Source organism: Ochotona curzoniae, unplaced genomic scaffold (assembly GCF_017591425.1).
Source record: "Ochotona curzoniae isolate NIBS_2020 unplaced genomic scaffold, NIBS_Ocur_1.0 contig_3332, whole genome shotgun sequence".
Taxonomy (NCBI): domain Eukaryota; kingdom Metazoa; phylum Chordata; class Mammalia; order Lagomorpha; family Ochotonidae; genus Ochotona; species Ochotona curzoniae.
In genome coordinates, this window is record NW_024465816.1 from 7,654,383 (window position 1) to 7,673,088 (window position 18,706).

The 18,706-nt window shown below is 45.2% G+C and overlaps 1 protein-coding gene across 1 annotated transcript in view; it reads left to right on the top strand.

Annotated features, from left to right (window-relative positions):
* The first annotated feature begins 1,066 nt into the window (after positions 1 to 1,066).
* Positions 1,067 to 18,706, top strand: part of SPATA13 (spermatogenesis associated 13) — a 128,373-nt gene continuing 110,733 nt past the window's right edge. Inside the window, exon 1 of the mRNA XM_040979876.1 lies at positions 1,067 to 1,111. The gene's annotated coding sequence lies outside the window, so the exon portion shown is untranslated. The remainder of the gene's footprint in view (positions 1,112 to 18,706) is intronic.

The following is an 18,706-nucleotide window of genomic DNA, read 5'->3' on the forward strand; positions in this document are numbered from 1 at the left end:
TGAGGACTGTCTAGGTCAGATCTGGAATCGACACTGAAGTTACCTCATGTCGTTTTGTAAACACACTGTTGAGTTCAACCTGTTTTACCAGGTCCAGCTCTGGAAGGGCGGTTCAGACCTCAGCCTGTTACTTCGCAGGTGACATGTACAGAAGTCAGCAAATGCTGCTATATAAACCATGGTATTTGCTCTCCTGTTTCCCGTGACATCATCATTTCCCTTTCCAATCAGTTTTTCAGATCACGAAAACATGTTATTTTCTCGGAAAGCTGGACCTTTGGATTAATGAGGGCAGCAAGTGCAAGGACAGATTGAGTACACATGGTCCTGGCTTGAATCCTGAAATGACCCTCGGTCTTCGTTCTTTCATCTCGGGCTGTTGAATTGAATCTGCTGTGTTTTCTGTGAAAGTGGGGCTTGGCAATTCTCCAAAAACGCCCCACCCCCAAATCTAAATACATAATAATATGATTGGTTGGTAGACTGTTAGTTGTAAATAGATAACAAATGTGAATTTGAAAATATATTTTTTAAAGACTTATTTTATTTGAAAGCCAAAGTGGCAGAGAGTGAGAGGCAGTGAGCTCTTGTATCTGCTGATTTACCCCCAGATGTGCACCAGGGCTGAGGTTGGGCCAAGCAGGGCAGGAAGCCCAGAGCTTGGGACTCCATTCAGAGCTTGAGTCCCATCCTTAGGACTCGCCCACAGGGATGGCAGGAGCCCAAACACCCCGGCCATCTTCTGCCGCCTTTCCAGACACATCAGCTGGAAGGTGGGTTGGAAGCACAGAGTAGCCAGGACTCAAGGCAGCACTCAGAAGGGATGCAGGCCGCTCAAGCTGCAGCTTGACCTGCTGTGCCACCGTGCCTGCCCCAATATGGACCATTTTATCAACAAGCCTCATCCTTCTACCCGAGTGTAAAATCAAGTTGAAAATTGTGCTACCTTTTCAACTTCTTTGTGATTCTTTTATCCTCCAAACACTGTTTTATTCTTCTGATTTCATTTATTTTCAACGGCGGCAATACGTTCTTCGGAGATAAATAGAAGTAGTTAGGTACTTCCATAGTACAGGTTTCTGATAGAGTGAGTGGTGTGATTTTGTCTTAGGTAAGTCAGATAAATTTTTTTAAAAAAAATATTTATCTACTTATTCATTTAAATGTCAGAGTTACAGAGAGAGAAAGAGGGAGAGAGAGATATCTTACGACTGCTGGTTCACTTTCCAGATGACTCCAACAACCTGTGCTAGTCACACCAAGCCAGGACCCAGGAGCTTCCTCCGGGTGTTCCACATGGGTGCCAGGTCCCAAACACTTGAGCCATCCTCCACTGCTTTTCCAGGTCATTAGCAGGGAACTGGGAAGGAAGTGGAGCAGCTGGGATGCGAACCGGTGCCCATAATGGGTGCTGGTGTCACCGTCTTCGGCTTCCCCTGCTGCTCCACGGTGCTGGACGCAGGGAACTTCTCTGAGCCTTGCTTATCGACACAATAACATGAGTCCTGCTCCTGGTTACTGAAATTGCCTGTTCTGTGGGGTTTTCTTTAGCTCCTGTTGCTCTGAGAGCCCCTGCAGGTTGTGAGATGGGACCTGTTCATCTGTCTCTCCCTTGCCTGATAGCCTGGCTCCTGCAATTGCCAGTGGCTCTTGGGGTCATTCGGATAAGGGAGCCTTACAGTCTTGCTGCAGAGTTTCCACCTCTGGCACCTGTAGAGGAAGGTGGCCCCGCATTCCCAAGCTTTCTGCATTTTGCCAAGAGAATACAGGTTGTTTCAACTTTTAAGTGAAGTCTGTTAAATCTTAGAAAGTATCTCCAGCTTTGTAAGAGTCTCTGGTTAGGGTCCGGTGTGGTAGCCTAGCGACTAAAGTTATCATCTTGAACATGCCGGGATCCCGTATGGGTGCCAGTTCATGTCCCAGCTGCTCCACTTCCCATCTAGCTCCCTGCTTGTGGCCTGGGCCATTGTGGCCACTTGGGGAGTAGTGAATCAATGGACAGACCTTCCTGTCTTTACTCCTCTCTCTATCTGACTTTCAATAAAAATAAACCAATAATAATAATAATAAAGAGTCTTTGGATAGACGGAAGCGTGAATTCTGTCAGTTGCTTTAAGTTGCTATAGCAAAATATCATAGATTGTGTGGTTTAAACAGCAGAAAATTATTTCTCACACTTCTGGAGGATTGATAGTCCAAGATCAAGGTTCTGGCTGGGTCAGTGTCAGGTGGGCACTGGCTTCCTGATTCACAGATGGTGCCTTCACGTGGCCCTTAGATGGTGGCCCATCTAAGAGCTCTCTCTCTCTCTCTCTCTCTCTCTCTCTCTCTCTCTCTTTCTCTCTCTGTCTGTCTGTGTGTGTTCGGAACATTAGTCTCAATATAAAAGCTCTCCCGCATGACATAGGCACTTCCCCAAAACCTCACATTTGAATATCATTACCTTGTAAGTTAATATTTCAACCTAAAGGGCTGGTGTCCTGGTGAAGCAAGTTGGCACCGTGTATAATGCTGGCATCCCATAGGAGTGACAGTTCAAGACCCGACTACTACGCTTCTGATCCACACCCTTGCTAAAACGCCTGCTAAAACGCCTGCAAAGGCAGCAGAAGATGGTCCAAGTACTTGGGCCCCTGCCACGTATGGGCTAGACCCCAAAGAGCTTTGGCCTTCTGGCTTTGGCCTGACCCATCCCCACCAGCCACTGCAACATTTGGAAAATGAACTATGACCTGGAAAACTCTCTTTCTTACTCCCTCTCTTTTTGTCTGTAACTCTACATTTCATATAAAATAAAGTAAAATACTTCAGATGGTTTAGGGACATGGATGGTATTAGAAACTATCAAATTCAGCCCCAAGGTCATCGCCTCCCACTCCTGAGCGTGCTCTTGAAGAATGTTAAAAAGATGTGTTTATCACAAAGTCAGATATACAGAGAGGAGGAGAGACTGAGAGGAAGATCTTCTGTCTGATGATTTACTCCCCAAGTGGCTGCAATGGCCAGAGCTGAGATGAGCTGAAGCCAGGAGCTTCTTTCGGATCTCCCACACAGGTGCAGGATCCAAGGCTGTCCTCTGTTGCTTTCCCAGGCCACAAACAGGGAGCTGGATGGGAAGCGGGGTAGCCAGGATTGCAACCGGCGCCCATATGGGATCCTTGTGCATGCAAGGCGAGGACTTTAGCCACTGAGCTACCCTGCTGGATCCAACAGAGTCCATTTTAAGACATTTTCATCGGCTCCCAAAAGCAATTCTAAACTCATTAGCAATCAAATCCCTTTTTTCACTTGTCTCAGTGTTTCAAGGTTGAGCCATGTTGTGGCATGAATCAACTTTTAAAAAAAGATTTATTTGTTTTTATTGCAAGGTCAGATATACAGAGAGGAGGAGAGACAGAGAGGAAGATCTTCCGTCCGATGATTCACTCCCCAAGTGACCACAATTGCTGGAGCTGTGCCGATCCAAAGCTTGGAGTCAGGAGCTCTTCTGGGTCTCCCACGCGGGTGCAGGGTCCCAAGGCTTTGGGCAGTCCTCAGCTGCCTTCCCAGATCACAAGCAGGGAGCTGGGTGGGAAGCGGGACCGCCAGGATTAATACCGACTGTACCCATATGGGATCCCAGTGCATTGAAGAAGAGGACTTTAGCTGCTAGGCCACCGCATTGGGCCCGACATGAATCAATGTTGCATTTAATTCTTATTGATGAGTTGCACTACTTATGAGGTGTAAGTTGCATTGTATTTATTCACTTATCAGTTGATGAACACTTGGGTGTTTTATACTTTTTAGCTATGATGGCTAATGCTACCCTGAATACTTGTACTGCTTTTGGTGTGGACATTTTCATTTCCTGTGGCTACATGTACCTATGAATGGCTCCCTGGGGCCATGTGGTAGTTCTGTATATAACCTTTGGAGGAACTGCCAGGTTCTTGTCCAGAGTGCCTGTACCTTTTTATATTCCTGCCAGCAGCGTGTGAGCACTGCAGGGCTGCTGGTTTCTCAAAGCACATCAGTGTGCATTTACAGTGATAAGACAAGCCATTTAACTCAAAATTTACAGTGAGTAGTATGTATAGTCACATAGTTTTGCTGCCAGTTTCCACAAATTTACATCTTGCTTAATTTGAACTGTGTACCCTCTGGGCAATTCCGCACTCTCTCTTCCTCCCAGCTGTCAGCAGCTTCATTTCACTGCCTGTTAGTTCCGGCCTTGTCTCTGTGTGTGACCCGGTCCCTCCCTTGGTTCTGGCTTGCATCCCCAATACAGGATGATGTGTCCATCTCTTCACGCGCTTGTTGAGTATTGATGTATCTTTGGAGAACGCTGATTGAAGTCCTGTGCCCAGTTCTTGATTAGATTGTTTGCTCTTTTGTCGTTGAACGTAAGCGTTCTTCATACATTCTGGATATTAAATTTTTATCAGAACTTTGATTTCCAAGTGTCTTTCCCATTTTATAGGACTACTAGTGGTATTCTTTGCACCAAGTCTTAGTTTGGATGAAATTCGGTTTAGCAATTTTTTTTCTCTTGTTTTTGCTGTTGTGTTTGAGAAACCATTGCCTAAGGCTGAGGCCTTGAACTCATGTTTTTTTATCTAGGAGTTTGATACTTTCAGCTCTTTGTATAGTCCACTTTTAGTTAGATTTGTATATGGGATGAGGGAACGAGCCAGTTCCCTTGGATCATTTCCAGTTCCTTGGGTCAAAACGTGTGTAGATCTACGTTGATCCTGGCACCTTTTATTGAAACGATGATTCTTTCAGCATGGAATGATCTTGGCCCCTTCATTGAAAACAAATGTACAATACATTTTCTCTTCTCTTTAAAAAAAATGTTCATTTGAAAGGCAGAATGATGGAGAGAGAGAGAGAGAGAGAGAGAGAGAACTTTCCTTCCCTTTCCAGGTGCTGCTGGGCCAGACTAAAGCTAGAAGCCAGCACTTCATCCTGGTCAACCACGTGAAGTCGAAGTGTAGATGTGTTTTTCATTTTTAGGAACTCTACTTCTACTCTTCGTTTGTTTTGAGTGCTTTTATTCTGAAGGGGAATTTAATTTTTAAAATGTATGTATCTTTTGAGATTATCGTTGGGTATATTTTATTGTCATATTGTATTCCATTAAGCGATTTTGGATGCCGAGCTAACCTTGCTTTTCTGGAATAATCCTGCTTGTTTGTGGTATAAAGCCATTATCCGTGTTACTGGGTTTATGCTGGTTTGTTTAGGATTTCGGTGTCTCTGTTCCTGAGTGCCTTTGGTTCCTATTTCTGGCTTCATGGGAGAAATACATTTCATGGTATTCTTTCCTGTTCTGTTGTTTGGAAGATTTTGTGAAGAATTGATCAAAATTGTTTTTAACTCCTGAAAGGACGAATGATTTTTTTTTTTTTTCAAATTTCATCACAGCAGCCTTTCTCTGCAACCGCTCTAATGTTTTCTTCTCCCATGGCCGTGTTGTAGGATTCCATGTCCTCTTGGAAGCCTGCTGCTGAACTTTCGTGTCAAAGTGCCATTAGTGCAATTCCTGGTGTGCTAGGTTATTGCACTGTCTGATATTTCATGCTTGCTCTTTTGTCTGCTCCACTGACTATGAACTTGAGCAAGGCCGTGGCTGCAGTTTCTGTTTCATTTGCGTGTTCTCAAGTGTATCCAGCACATGCCTAAGGAGCCAGCACTCTGAGTAATGCAGAGTTGAACCTTTTATGTCATTACCTAAGTTTAAAGGCTTTGAAATCACTTCTTCAAGATTTCCTCCAATAAATATCAATAGATACCTTTGTTGAACGTATATTTTGCATTCGTATATGGGTTTGCATTCGAAATGTGTGTATTATGTGTCTATAGGAACATACCCACAGGACTGTGTCCATTTAAGCATGGACCTATGTAGAGATACAAGCAACTTGATAGGCACTACAAAAGATCTTCACAAAGTTGATTTTAAATTCCTTTTTGCACCAAAATATCCTTTAATTCCATTTCCCATGAACTTTTTGAAACATCTTTGAAGCCTTGGGATTCATCTCTAGTTCTCCAAGTAGGGGGCTGAGTCTTGCCTCAGGCTTTGATTCAGAGATAACATGAAGCTGGTGTGTCAGCCAGAATGAAACGTGCACATTGTCTAGTCTGGTACCAGCAGGTGCTCATCAAATGATGAAGAGCCATGGATGGTTCCAGTTCTTTTTGTTTTTTAACTGAAATATTTTAGGGGCAGAGAGATCAAGAGAGCTCTCTTGTGCGGATTCATTCCCCCAGATACCTGTTAGAACAATCCCTGGAAAACTGAGCCTGGCTGTCCCACAGGGTGATGGGAACCCAGTTTCAGCTGCCACACTGCCTCCAGGAGGCAGCCAAACATGGAACTCTGACACTCGAACGTGGCACATGGACATGCTCCAAACAGGCATCATTTTTAAGAAAGTAAAGTTTCTTTAAAAAAATTATTTATTTGCAAGGCAGTTGCAGAGAGGGAGAAAGGAAGAGAGAGAGGAGAGAGAAACTTCCATCCCTTGGTTCTGGGTCAAGCCACAGCCAGGAGCTTCATTTGGGTCTCCCACATGGCTGCAGAGGCCTGTGTACTTGGATCATTTTCTGCTGCTTCCCAGGTCATTAACAGGGAGCTGCATCAGAAATGAAGCCACTGGGACAGGAACCAACACCCATAAAGAATGTCAGTGCAACAGGCAGGGGTTTTAACTGGCTATATCACAACACTACCAACCCCCAACAGGTAGATTCATTTTTTAACTGAATCTGAGATGAATCATATTCTTATATTTTAATATGTGTTATCAATTTTCTAATCTTGTTTCCAAGTCTTGTTAATTTGAAACTATTAGATATAGGAGTGCTATTTAGCAGCTGATTATCTGACATTTTTTTTTCTTATTAGATTCTTTGGCAAATGAATCATTTGTCCCTTTAATTCTTTCGAATGTCTCTGGAAGTGCTAAAATTGTCATTTAATTATTTAGACTATTTCTGAGGGCCATTTTCCTTGGCCGTAGGAATCGTGGGCTCGCGAGAAAGTATTTAAAATGTTATGGGTCTCTGGGACAGGCGTTGTACACTGCAGCTCAGCGCTTCACTGTTCATTCCCTCCCCCACTTCCTCATCTGTCATGTGGGATCGGTCCCCGCTTCCTAAGGTTCTTCTGGGAATCCAGAGACTCCATGATAAGCACTTGGCCTGAGCGCCCAGTGTTCAAGGAGTACTGTTGTTCGCAAGTTGCTGTCTTCTGACTTCTTGTAAAAAGGACTTCGTAGAACATTTGGTGCGCAGTAACTGTTGGAATAAAAGGCTTTGTTGAAATGACTAGACTTACTCGTGGAAGATTTCTGTTCAGAGTGGTTTGTTTTGTTTTTGTTTTTGTTCTTTATTTCCCCCCTTGCGGGAAGGATTCCTGCATTAGAGAGGAGGCCTGGATAGAGATGATGAAAACTCCATTTCTAGAAGGCCGAGAGTCTTAAATTGGGAGACTCCTTTGCCAGTGCTCCCAGCAGACGGGGATAAGCAAGGCTGCCACACTGGGGTCTAGTGGCTGTGTATCTGGCCTCCTTTCAACTATGTCCCTTAATTTTTCAAACTGTTGTTTCTAGTAGTCTGGTTCTGCCAGGGTTAAATATATTGGGCTGTGCAGATTTTATCGGCATTACATGGCTCTGCTTCGTTAATCAGGCCAGTTAAACAAAGCTGGTCCATTAAACCAGCCAGCGAAACCAAAAGCAGCAGTGTAGGGACCGTGATGGCGCTGCACCATGTGCGAGCACGGGTGCCCACAGTGGATTAGTGGCACACAGGGACGCTGTGGCTTTTATGGCTGTGCTTGAGATCAGAGCGTGTGAAGATTCTGTAATAAGAGACGTCTGTTTACCTGTATCCCTTATTCATGGAACTGACCGGGAAAGACAATGTTTAAAATTTATTTAAGTGATCTTAAAGTAAATACAACTTTTTGGGGATTTTGACTATTATTTTCATCTGATTCTCTCTTTTGTTGCATGTGGAGGTTCTTTTCATAAAGGGCTGTTTTCCAAGTATAAGATCACGTAATTTGAATATAATTTTTCAAATGTAGGTCGAATATAGTAAAGATACATTTCTTTTAGGCTAGATGCAGGTTTTGCCTGTTTCCCTCCAAAAATTGTCATCACATCTATCTAACCAACATTGAATAGCACATCTCCAAATGTATGACCATACACTTACACATAGTCTATAAGCAAATGTAGTTTCCCAAAGTTGGAGGTCTCACTAGGTCGGCGGTGTTTCCAGAAATCCAGAACAAGGCTCTCTGGACGCCGGTACCCTATCAGCAGGCCAGCAGTGGCCATGCTGGGGCACCTCTGAAATGGAGAAAGGAAGAGAGCCGAGCTCGGTTCCTGCCTGCACTGGGTGGGCATTCATTCAAATCCTGATTTTACTCTTGTGTGACTTAAAAAAGTATTTAATTTATTCGAGCAAAAGAGGATGTCTGGCTAGATCCCATAGCTGCTGTTTCACTCCCCAAGTGCCTGAAATATCTTGAGTTGGGCTGGCCTAGAGCCAGGATTGGTGGCAGGGACCTAAACACTTAAGCCAGCACCACTGACATCCAGGGCCTGGGAGCCAGCAGAGGCAGAAGCTCAGCCAGACGTGGGACGCAACGCCTTGAGATGTGGGTATCCCAAGCAATGCCAAAGGTTTACTCCTTGGGGTGCTGTTTTAAAGTTCTAGAAGATTCCCCCAATACAGTGCCATCATGTTTTTTTCGCATGTTGGTCACTTCTTACCCACCATGTTGCCTGAATGTCATTCCTGCGCTAAAGGAGGAGCTGGTCACTTTTGAGAGCTGGTCACTTTTGCAAAGTTAGCCAGAAAAGTGGACTTCTTTCCAAGGATTGTTGTGACAAATCACTTGGAATTACGGTATCAAGTGAGAACTACCTAGAACGCTGTACGTGTTTTCTTTATGCACGGCCTGTGTTAAGGGCTGTGTTTGAAGGATTTATTTTGGATAAATCTATGTCTGGCTTCTGGGTTTATTGAGAACGACTTTTTTTTTTTTTTTTAAATCAATGTGAGAGTCCTTTGGATATTGAGATTTCACCCAGAAAATTCTGTGGGAAAAATTTTGGATTCTATCATCTGTCAAGCTCAGAAGATGAGGGGAGAGAAAGCTGGATCATGCAGGTGGTCACATTTTGTTGTTGTTGCCACTTGTGGTTTCCTTAGAGTGTATATTTAACTTGTTGATTTTTTTTCTCTCGGATATGTGATTGCTGTTATTCATTAACTTAATACCGGGCAGCAGTTAACAAATCCCGCTGGTGGGTTTTTGTGTTCTGTGCAGGACAAAGTTCAAAGCTCTGATACTTTCATGGTCTGAGCTCTCTTGCCAAGTGGCCGGACCTAAAATAAACCATACCTATTGCAATGGTAGCATTTTGGGGACTTGCAAAGGTAGGATGGGTCCAGTTTGTTGTTTTGAAAGAAAATGGCTCTTCAGTGACAATCAGAGTTAAAGGGAAATCGATTATGTAAGAATTGTGCTGAGTTTCAAGTCAAATGTTAAAGACTGCAGGAAGGGACCAGGGCTTTTTTGTTATGGAATCTGAGCAGCTAGCTTGGTGGTTCCTTGGGACAAATGAATGCTTTGGACGCCGGGTGTTGGGAACCCGACCCTTTGCAGAAATGCATGGGTGTTATCATTATGTTTTTGCTTCTCCAGGGGACCTGCTCTGCTAATTGTATTGATTGTCAGCTAGGGGCAATTCCCTTCTTCATGGAGTTGAATAGAAGTCTTTCCTAATAATGAAGACCAATGCGCCCCACTGTGACAAGTGTTTGTGGCACTAAGTAGATGCTGGTTTGTGTTACAAAAGACCATACAATCAATGCCTTTGTCTGCAGTAGTGCCCGGCGCAGGTGAAAGGCTCTGTGTAGTTTATTGCTTGCTTTATGAGGGATTCTTTTTTCACAAAGGATTTTATTTATTAGCAAAGTACTGCCATGTGCATGATTTTTTAGAAACCTATAATTTGGATTTTCCTGATCCAAGGCTATAATTTATTCTAAAGCTATCTGAAGAACCATTCAGTAAGAAATAAGCCTTTGCAAAGAACTTTCAAGAGATCAAGATTTAAAAGGGCCCAAGCAAGCTATGGTTTTTACATTACTTCTGAAAATAATTGCTTCTTAATTTCAACCCATTTGTAGCCTTCTTTTAACTTTTTGACATCATACTTATGGATAAGTCTTCTATTGTGGTCCCATTTCAGAAACCTTAAGCAAATCCTGAGTTTTAACCAAATAGCCATGTGTTGTTTTTTTTAAAAAAAAAAAAAAATCCTGTGGTGCATTTTATTGAGGCTTTCTAAGTCCCTGGATTTATCTTAGAGGAACGACAAATAACTCACTTTCCTTCATGGCCCCTGTATTAGAATTCTCCAGAGACATGGAAGTGATACCGTGTGTGTGTGTGTGTGTGTGTGTGTGTGTGTGTGTGTGTGTGTGTGACAGAGGATTTTTAAGAACTGGCTCACGTGATTGCTGAGTCTGGTGAATTCAGAGGCAGCAGAGCAAGCCAGCAAGCTGGAATTTCCTGCAGAACTTGATCTTGGATTCTGGAACACTCAGGCCTCTGGAGGCCAAATTCCTTTCTCTTCCAAGAACCTCGGTTTCCATTCTGCAGCCCGTCCACTGACTGCATGAGGCCCGCCCATGTCTCCAAGGGCCACCTGCTTTACAGAGAGTCGACTTGTAACTGTTGATCGTGCATAACAACTGCCCTCCGGGAGACTTGGGGGCAGGTGCTTGACGGAGCAGTTGGGTGCCATGGCCTGGCCGTGTTGACGCAGAATGAACCCTGATAGCCCCCACACGCCTCATGTCCTGGCTACATGAGGCCCCGGAGTGTTGTCCTTCATGTGCTCACACAGTGCAGAGATAATGACTAAGGGAGAGTGGAAAATCAGAGATCTGGAATAGCTAGGGGAAAAGTGGATGCTATGCCAGCCTGGGAGTTCATAGTAGGACTAGGGCCAGAAGTGTCAGTAAAGCCCCATGGCACTTGCTTGCTGAGGGCTAAACATCATTTTTAAAGAAAAGAAAGCAGGGGTTGGTGGTGGTATGGGAGAGGGCTGGCCTGGCGGACAACACTGTGTCCTGGATCCCAGAACGGAATGAAAAAAACACGAATGGCAGCCATGTCCTGTGCGCTTGATCCAGCTGAAACCACTGCAGCTTGTCTTCAGGATCTACATCTCACCACCGCGCTGGGCCTGGCAGCCAAGGAGAAGCTCATTACCTTCTAGGATTGCACAGCCTCCCACTCCAGGATGCTAACACGCAGCCATGTTGCAAGCACATTCATTTCTGGATGGAAAATACAGGGTTTAGAGGGAGATGCGCCACAGGGAAACTTGGTTGAAATGGGCAATGGAGCTGTTGAAGCAATCCATCAAATGGAGAGAGAAAAGGAAAAAAGGAAGGCCAGGAAGACCAAAAAAGGGGGAGAACTGGAAATGGAAATGCACTTGGCTTCTGTGTATCCTCAGGAAGTGACCATTGGCCAGTCCACCAAGCAGTCATTTCGTAGTGGTAAAGCCACACTTCGTATGCGGTGGCATTAAAAGAGGCCTTCGTGTGGGCCATATGTTTAGGTGGAGGCTTGTGCAAACTGAGCAGAACCAACAAAGAGACTTCTGTGAGTTCTTTTCCGTGAGGAGGCTGTCAAAGCAAACAGCGGGTTGCAAGTTGTGACAATTTGGCAGGCAACTACGTTTTTTAAAAGCAGTTTATCTCTTCCTTTTAGACTCTGTGTTATCACCACTGTGCACTTTCAGCTTTCAGAACTCATGAATTCCTTTGCTCTCCAAAGAAAGGAGCTGGGGGAAATATCACAGCTGTTAAGATGCTATTTGGGCAGCCTGCCCCTCCTATCTGAGTGCCTAGGCCCATAGCCCAGTTCTCTTTCCAATTGCAGCTTGCTTTATGCCCTTTCTAGGTTATGGCTCAAGTGTTGGGTTCCCTGCCACCGTGTGAGTTACCCAGATGGAGTTCTAGGCTCCTGGCCTCCGCTTGGTCCTGCCTCAGCCTTAGGCAGGTATCTGGGGAGTCAACCAGTAAATGGAAGATTTATTTCTCTCTTTCTCTCTCCCCGACCTCCCCACCTTCTCTCCCTCTTCTCTGTCTATCAGCTAGTCCTGTTTTTTTTTTTTTTTCCTTGCCAAATCCTTGCAGTTCCGCCTGAGTCCTTGCTGGCGTTGGAAGAGGCAGGTACAGCTCCTGACTGTCAGGTGGCACTTGTCTGAGCATCTGCCCGGGCCGGCTGTAGTTTGCTGCTGGTTTGTTTCGTGCAGTCTTCATCTTCTCTAACCTTACCTTTTCTTTCTAGAAGTCTGAAAGTGAAAAACAGCTGCCTCCTCTTCCTCACCCATTATTTAGTTCTAGATCCCTTACATTCAGTGTATCCCTCGTAAGAGTGATGAAAGCTTATTGTAAGTTGAACAATGAGCGCATGATTTCCAAGTCAGTGGCTCTTATTGCTTGATTCTCTGCAGAGCTCAACATCTGTGTCACTTGACTCTGTGTCAGTTGCCATGTGTGTTCTCCCCGGTCCTTTCAGCCCCTGTGTCAGCTCCTCTTCCTCCTTTTCCCTGTATGCATTGATCTAATAGGTTAGTTGAAGAAGCAGAGGGACAGAAGCAGACAGAGCTGTTCACTGGCTCACTCCCCAGTGATCTTGGTAGCTAGGGCTGGGCCAGGCCAAAGCCAGAAGCCCAATCCAAACTTCCCATGTGAGTGGTGGGAACACAGTTACCTGCTGCCTCCCCCAGGGTGAATACAGGATGTGTGCATATTAACTACTAGATCAAATGCCTGTTCTCCCACTTACAGCATTTGGAAAGGAGTAACATGAGCCGAAATGATTCTTCATTCTTCCTGTTGTCCTCAAAACACCAAATGCTGTGTGTTCTTGGTAGAGACTGGGTGGAATAAGGATCCATACACAGGGAGAAGCTAGGGAGACTGACATTTCATCCAGCGAAGGATGATGCCCTTGGGCTGGGTATAGATTGAGGGTACCTTTTCTGACACTCTGCATCAGCTGGAGAGGAGAAAAATGGACAAATGAGAACAGATCTTGGGGGAGAAATTATTAGTTTTTAGGGCTACTTAAAGTTCTTACACACGGCTAATTTCCCACGGTCAAGTCCTCTTTTCATGATAAGTTTACCACAAGCCAAATTGCCAGATGCAGCAAGGGTCCTAGCAATTCCTTTATTCCAGCAGGGTAAGAACGGGAGTTGGGGATGAGGGTGAGAGAACAAGAAGGGAAATGTCTCCCGCCATGGTGTCAGGGTGTGGGGCTACCAGGGGCAAGATGGAAGAGGACAGGGGGAGAGCCAGGAAAAAGGGACAGGGCACGTGCGGAGGCTCCTTGTCTACAACCCAGGTGATCCTGGAAGGTGTGGGGGGTGTGAGGAGTTGGTTGAGAGGGGCTGTGGACGGGCCCCAAGGGACTGGTGACCGAGATGATCTGAGTCACAGGTGATTAGTAGGTGGAGTTCTCAGGTGAGACTCCATGAGGTTACAGCTCATTGGTGGACGACCGGTATGGTGTAAATTTCATGAGCCGTGAGAAAGGGGAAGCAGATACAAAAGGGCTGAGGCCGTCAGGGCCGATGTTTGCACCCCTCCTCATAGAACTAGTTTAGTCTGAAATTAGGGAAGGGGAAGAGGAAATGGACAGGGGAGAATGACCCTAAGGTTCTAGGGCTGAGACTAAGGAAGAGAAAGGTGAAGAGGGCATATGGGTGGTGTATTAAACGATGGTTTAATTCAGGATTTTCTGACCATATGGCAGTGCTAGATCAGCCTGCACTCTGGAGACAGCACACTGGAAGGCTGCATTTAATTGATTCCCAACTAGTGCTGTGCGGTCCTAGTCGCCCTCGGATGCTGCGCTGCTCAGTGGTCCCAGGGCACGCCACCGATGCTCTGCTGTGCTGTGTGGCTGAGCTGTGTGCAGAAGATAAAGTAGGTGTTTGAAACTTGTTCTTGATTGATATTTACAGCTTATGATGGGCTTATTGGATGGAGCCCATCATAAGCTGAGGAATATTTGTGTTCTCAAGTCTGTGAATGACATTAACCAAGAAATGAGGCACTGTGAGAAGCAGTTTCAGCTTGGTTGAAAGTTTAAGGCAAAGTTGGCTCCAGGAGGAATGCACCTGCCCCTTGTTAGGGTCCTTTACCCTGAGCTGTGGAGAGTGGATGACACAGTGGGCCCTTGGGCATGGCCAGAAGTTGGAGAGACCCGCTGAGTCTGGACCCTTGGGAATGGGCAGGGGAGAGGAGGGAGTGAATGGGGCCGGAGAAGTGGCAAGCAGGTAGAATGGAACGAGAAGATTCTGCTGAGAGCAGCAGTTCAGAAACCAGAAGAGGAACCTGAAGTCAGGGCGTTGGAGGCTCATTGAAGGTGCCTGCCCTCCGGACAATCTGTGTGACGTAGCTGTGCACGCCCTCACCAGGTATTTGTTGAGTTCTGCTGTGTGTTAGGCACCATTCTAGGTGGTGGAGTGACACTTGACAAGCAGGGTGGAGGTGGAAGGTCCCAGGGCAGGGCACTGTAAGATATGACATCAGGGCCTTATCACGTTGCCAGACTTCTGGAGGGAGGCAATTCTGAGAATGATAGAAATGCAAACGGGAGTTAGGGGTGTGAGAAGGGTTTGCGAAAGAGATTCTTGTAGCTGCCCATGTTCCCAGTCTGTCTTGCCGTCCGTGCCGAGTCCTGGGGTGTCTCGTTGATCTCTGCTACCCCCAGTTATGTGAACTTTGGTGGTTTCACACACAGACACTGAGGGTCCGAGGAACAGAGACCTCGTCCAGTGACACTGTGTGCAGAATGGCTTATGCAACAGTGATGAAACTGAGTCAATTGAAACCAAATTGCTTCAATGTGCAATGAACAGGTGTCCCAAAGGTTGTTACTTCAAGCAAAGAAAAGGTTTGTGCAGGTAAACCTCTTCCCTTGATGGCCTGTCACTACAGAGACCACTTCCCAGGCTCTGGGCAGGATGAGGTTAGCAGGGTTGGAAATGTCTAGGAGCACGGGCAGATGGGTGAAGTCAATGGTGGTAGGTGAGTAGAATGGCCCTGTGGGTCCCTACACATGCGTGCCTACACACGCACGGGTTCATACGAAGGAATTCGGGCTGGCATGGTAGCCTAGTGGCTAAAGTCCTTGCCTTGTACATGCCGGGATCCCATATGGGCGCCGGTTCTAATCCCAGCAGCCCCGTTTCCCATCCAGCTCCTGGCTTGTGACCTGGGAAAGCAGTCTAGGATGTCCCAAAGCATTGGGACCCTGTACCCACGTAGGAGACGTGGAAGAGGCTCCTGGCTCCTGGTTTTGGATTAGCTCCGCTCTGGCCATTGTGGCTGATTGAGGAGTGAATCATCTGATGGAAGATCTTCCTCTCTGTCTCTCTTCCCCTCTGTATATCTGACTTTTCAACAATAAAAAAAAAAATTAAATTAAAAAATAAAGGAATTGGGCCCAGCGCGATAGCGTAACGGTTAAGGTCCTTGCCTTGAATGCACCGGGATCCCATATGGGTGCCAGTTCTAATCCTGACAGCTCCACTTCCCTTCTAGCTCCCTGCTTGTGGCCTGGGAAAGCAGCTAAGGATGCCCCAAAGCCTTGGAACCCTGCACTCGCATGGGAGACCCGGAAAGAAGTTCCTGGCTGCTGGCTTCGGATTGGCTCAGCTCTGGCCATTGCAGTCACTTGGGGAGTGAATCATCAGATGGAAGGTCTTCTTCTTTGTCTCTCCTCCTCTCTGTATATCTGCTTTTCCAATAATAATAATAATAAAAAAGTAAATAAATCTTTAAAAAAATTAAAGGAATTCTTGGACCACAGAAATGCATTGCTGATTCTCAATCCAGCTGAAGTTTTAAAAGACAGTGATGTTGTACGTTCTTTATCTAAGTTTTAGAACTTGTCCATTGATATGATCTGCTAGTAGCTGTGTGTGGTGAGCACTATAGGTGCTTGTGGTATTTGCCTAAAGACTGGTTTGGCCAGCTGCACTTGTTGAAAGACAAGGATTTGCTCTTTTCATACTCACAGCTTGTTCCATGGTGGAGTCATACATCTGCTTAGGAGTATGTGAAATTCGGACCTCACCTGCAGATGTAGTCAGTGATTTCATCTGTGCCTATCCAAGAACCTCGTGATGGCTTTCTCACCTAAAGGGAAGAGTCACAAGATGTTTACTGCAATAGAGAGTGCATCTAGCATGGTTGAATTAATGGCAAAATTCATTGGGAACTGGTAAAAGAAAACCTTGGGCATAACTTAAATATCATGACGATCACTCATGTTCGCAGTTGGAGTAAACGTTTTTCAGTAATTCTGGGCATGGAAAACGGAATTAAAACACGTGGATGCAAAATTTCTTAGATGTCTGCATAGCTTTTCATAATGTGCGTTTCTGGGAGTGTTTTCAGGAACCCATCTGTGGACTGGAGTTTACACCTCTGTGCTCCCGGCACATTTCCATTTCCTGATAAAGAAACCCTTGCACCTGTTGGCAGGAGTCCTGTCTCAGCCCCCAACCTCCAGCGACTGCTATTCGATTTTCTATCTGTATGTATTTGTCTATTTGGGATATTTTGTGTTAATGTAGTCATACAATAGAGACCTTTTGTGATAGAATCATGGTTTCAAGGTTTTTCCGTGCTGCAGCATATATTGGTACTTTAATGGCCAATGTTCAATGACGTGGATATAGTACATTTTGTTTCCAGTGTGTCTGTTGATGGAGATTTGCTTCATTTCTACTTTCTACTATAAATACTTTTGTTTGGGCCCGGCGCGGTGGCGCAGTGGTTAAGGTCCTCGCCTTGCACGCCCAGGATCCCATATGAGCGCCGGTTCTAATCCCGGCGGCCCCTCTTCCCATCCAGCTCCCCACTTGTGGCCTGGGGAAGCAGTTGAGGACGGCCCAAAGCTTTGGGACCCTGCACCCGCGTGGGAGACCCAGAAGAGGTTCCTGGCTTCGGATCGGCATAGCATCGGCCGTTGCGCTCACTTGGGGAGTGAATCATCGGACGGAAGATCTTCCTCTCTGTCTCTCCTCTCTGTATATCTGCCTTTCCAGTAAAAATAAAATAAATCTTAAAAAAAAAAAAAAAAACTTTCGTTTATAAACTTGATTGTATGGGTTTGATGTGGACACGGCTTTTTGGTCTGTTACCCAGGAGTAGAGCTGCTAAGCAACTTTTACTATTTGGAGGAATTGCAAAATTGTGTTCTAAAGTGACTTTACAATTGTACATTCCCACCAGCAGTGTCAAAGGGCTCTGAATTCTCCACGTGTTCACCTACACTCCTTTGGAACAATAAGCTGTTCTATCAAATTCTGATTTCGGATGCTGATCTTCCAGAAGTGCTGTTCCTAGGATCTTTATCTTTCTTTGTCTCCTAAGTTACTGACTTGTTGTCTTCACTTTAATATCTAGTTTCACTTCCCTTGAGAGGAAGGTGAAGAAAACAGGGTTAGATTGGTTAATGTAGATACATATTAACACCTGTTAACTTGCTGGCTAGAAAGGTTTAAGGAAGAAAAAAAAGACCCAAATTTGTGAACTTAAGCATTGCTTTGGATTAATGATAAGTAACCCTTGCAAGGACTGGGCAATATCAGCACTGTATGCACAGGTACTATGATAAACTTATAAGATTCATGCCTTTGTTTATGAAAATGCTAAAAATTTAACGAGTGTGTTTTATAATATCTGGATGACCACTGCATAGGGGAAACCTGTACGTTTTAGTGCTTTACTTACATTTATTTCAATTCTTTGGTGCCAGGCCCAGTGCAATGGTTCAATGGCTAAATCCTCCCTGGCCAGAATCCCATGTGGTTGCCATTTCATGTCCTGGCTGCTCTACTTCCCATCCAGCTCCCTGCTTGTGGCCTGGGAAAGCAGTCATGGATGGCCCAAAGCCTTGGGACCCTGCACCTACGTGGGAGACCCAGAGGAGGCTACTGGTTGCTTGCTTCAGATCTGCAGCTGTTACGGCCACTTGGGGAGTGAACCATCAGATGGAAGATCTTTCTCTCTGTCTCTCCTTGTCTCTGTAGATCTGCCTTTGCAATAATAATAATAATAATAATAAATTAATAAAAATCTTTGGCGCCAAGAAATTCAGATAACATACCAACATTTGACTTAATGGAGCAGTGAGTTTTTAAAAACATGTTAGGGAGTAGGTGGAAATTTTCCTGAAATCTTCCCATGTGACTTCAGCTTGGTGAGCTCCATCAGCCGGTTCTGAGTGGGTGTGTTTTTTTTAACCATCCTTTCACATCATCCAGTCATTTAATAAAGGCTCATTTATCCCTGCCCCAGGGGATATGAAAAGCATAAAGATGTCCATGCTCTCCAAGATGTTATCTGAGGAAACAGCATTAAAATGTGATAGAGGAAATTAAGTATAGGTGCAAAGAGATGGAAGGGGGAAAAAGCCCTCAATTTCTGTTAAAGACATTCCATGGGCAGAGTGCTCAAATATTTGTGAGTAAGTTGTTGAAAATGAACTTCACAGCCAGAAACCCGAGTTTATGCTCCAATTCTTACACTTGCTGTGTGATTTTGGCCAACATGTATACCCTTTGTAAGCATCTCTTGGCATGCGTGCTAC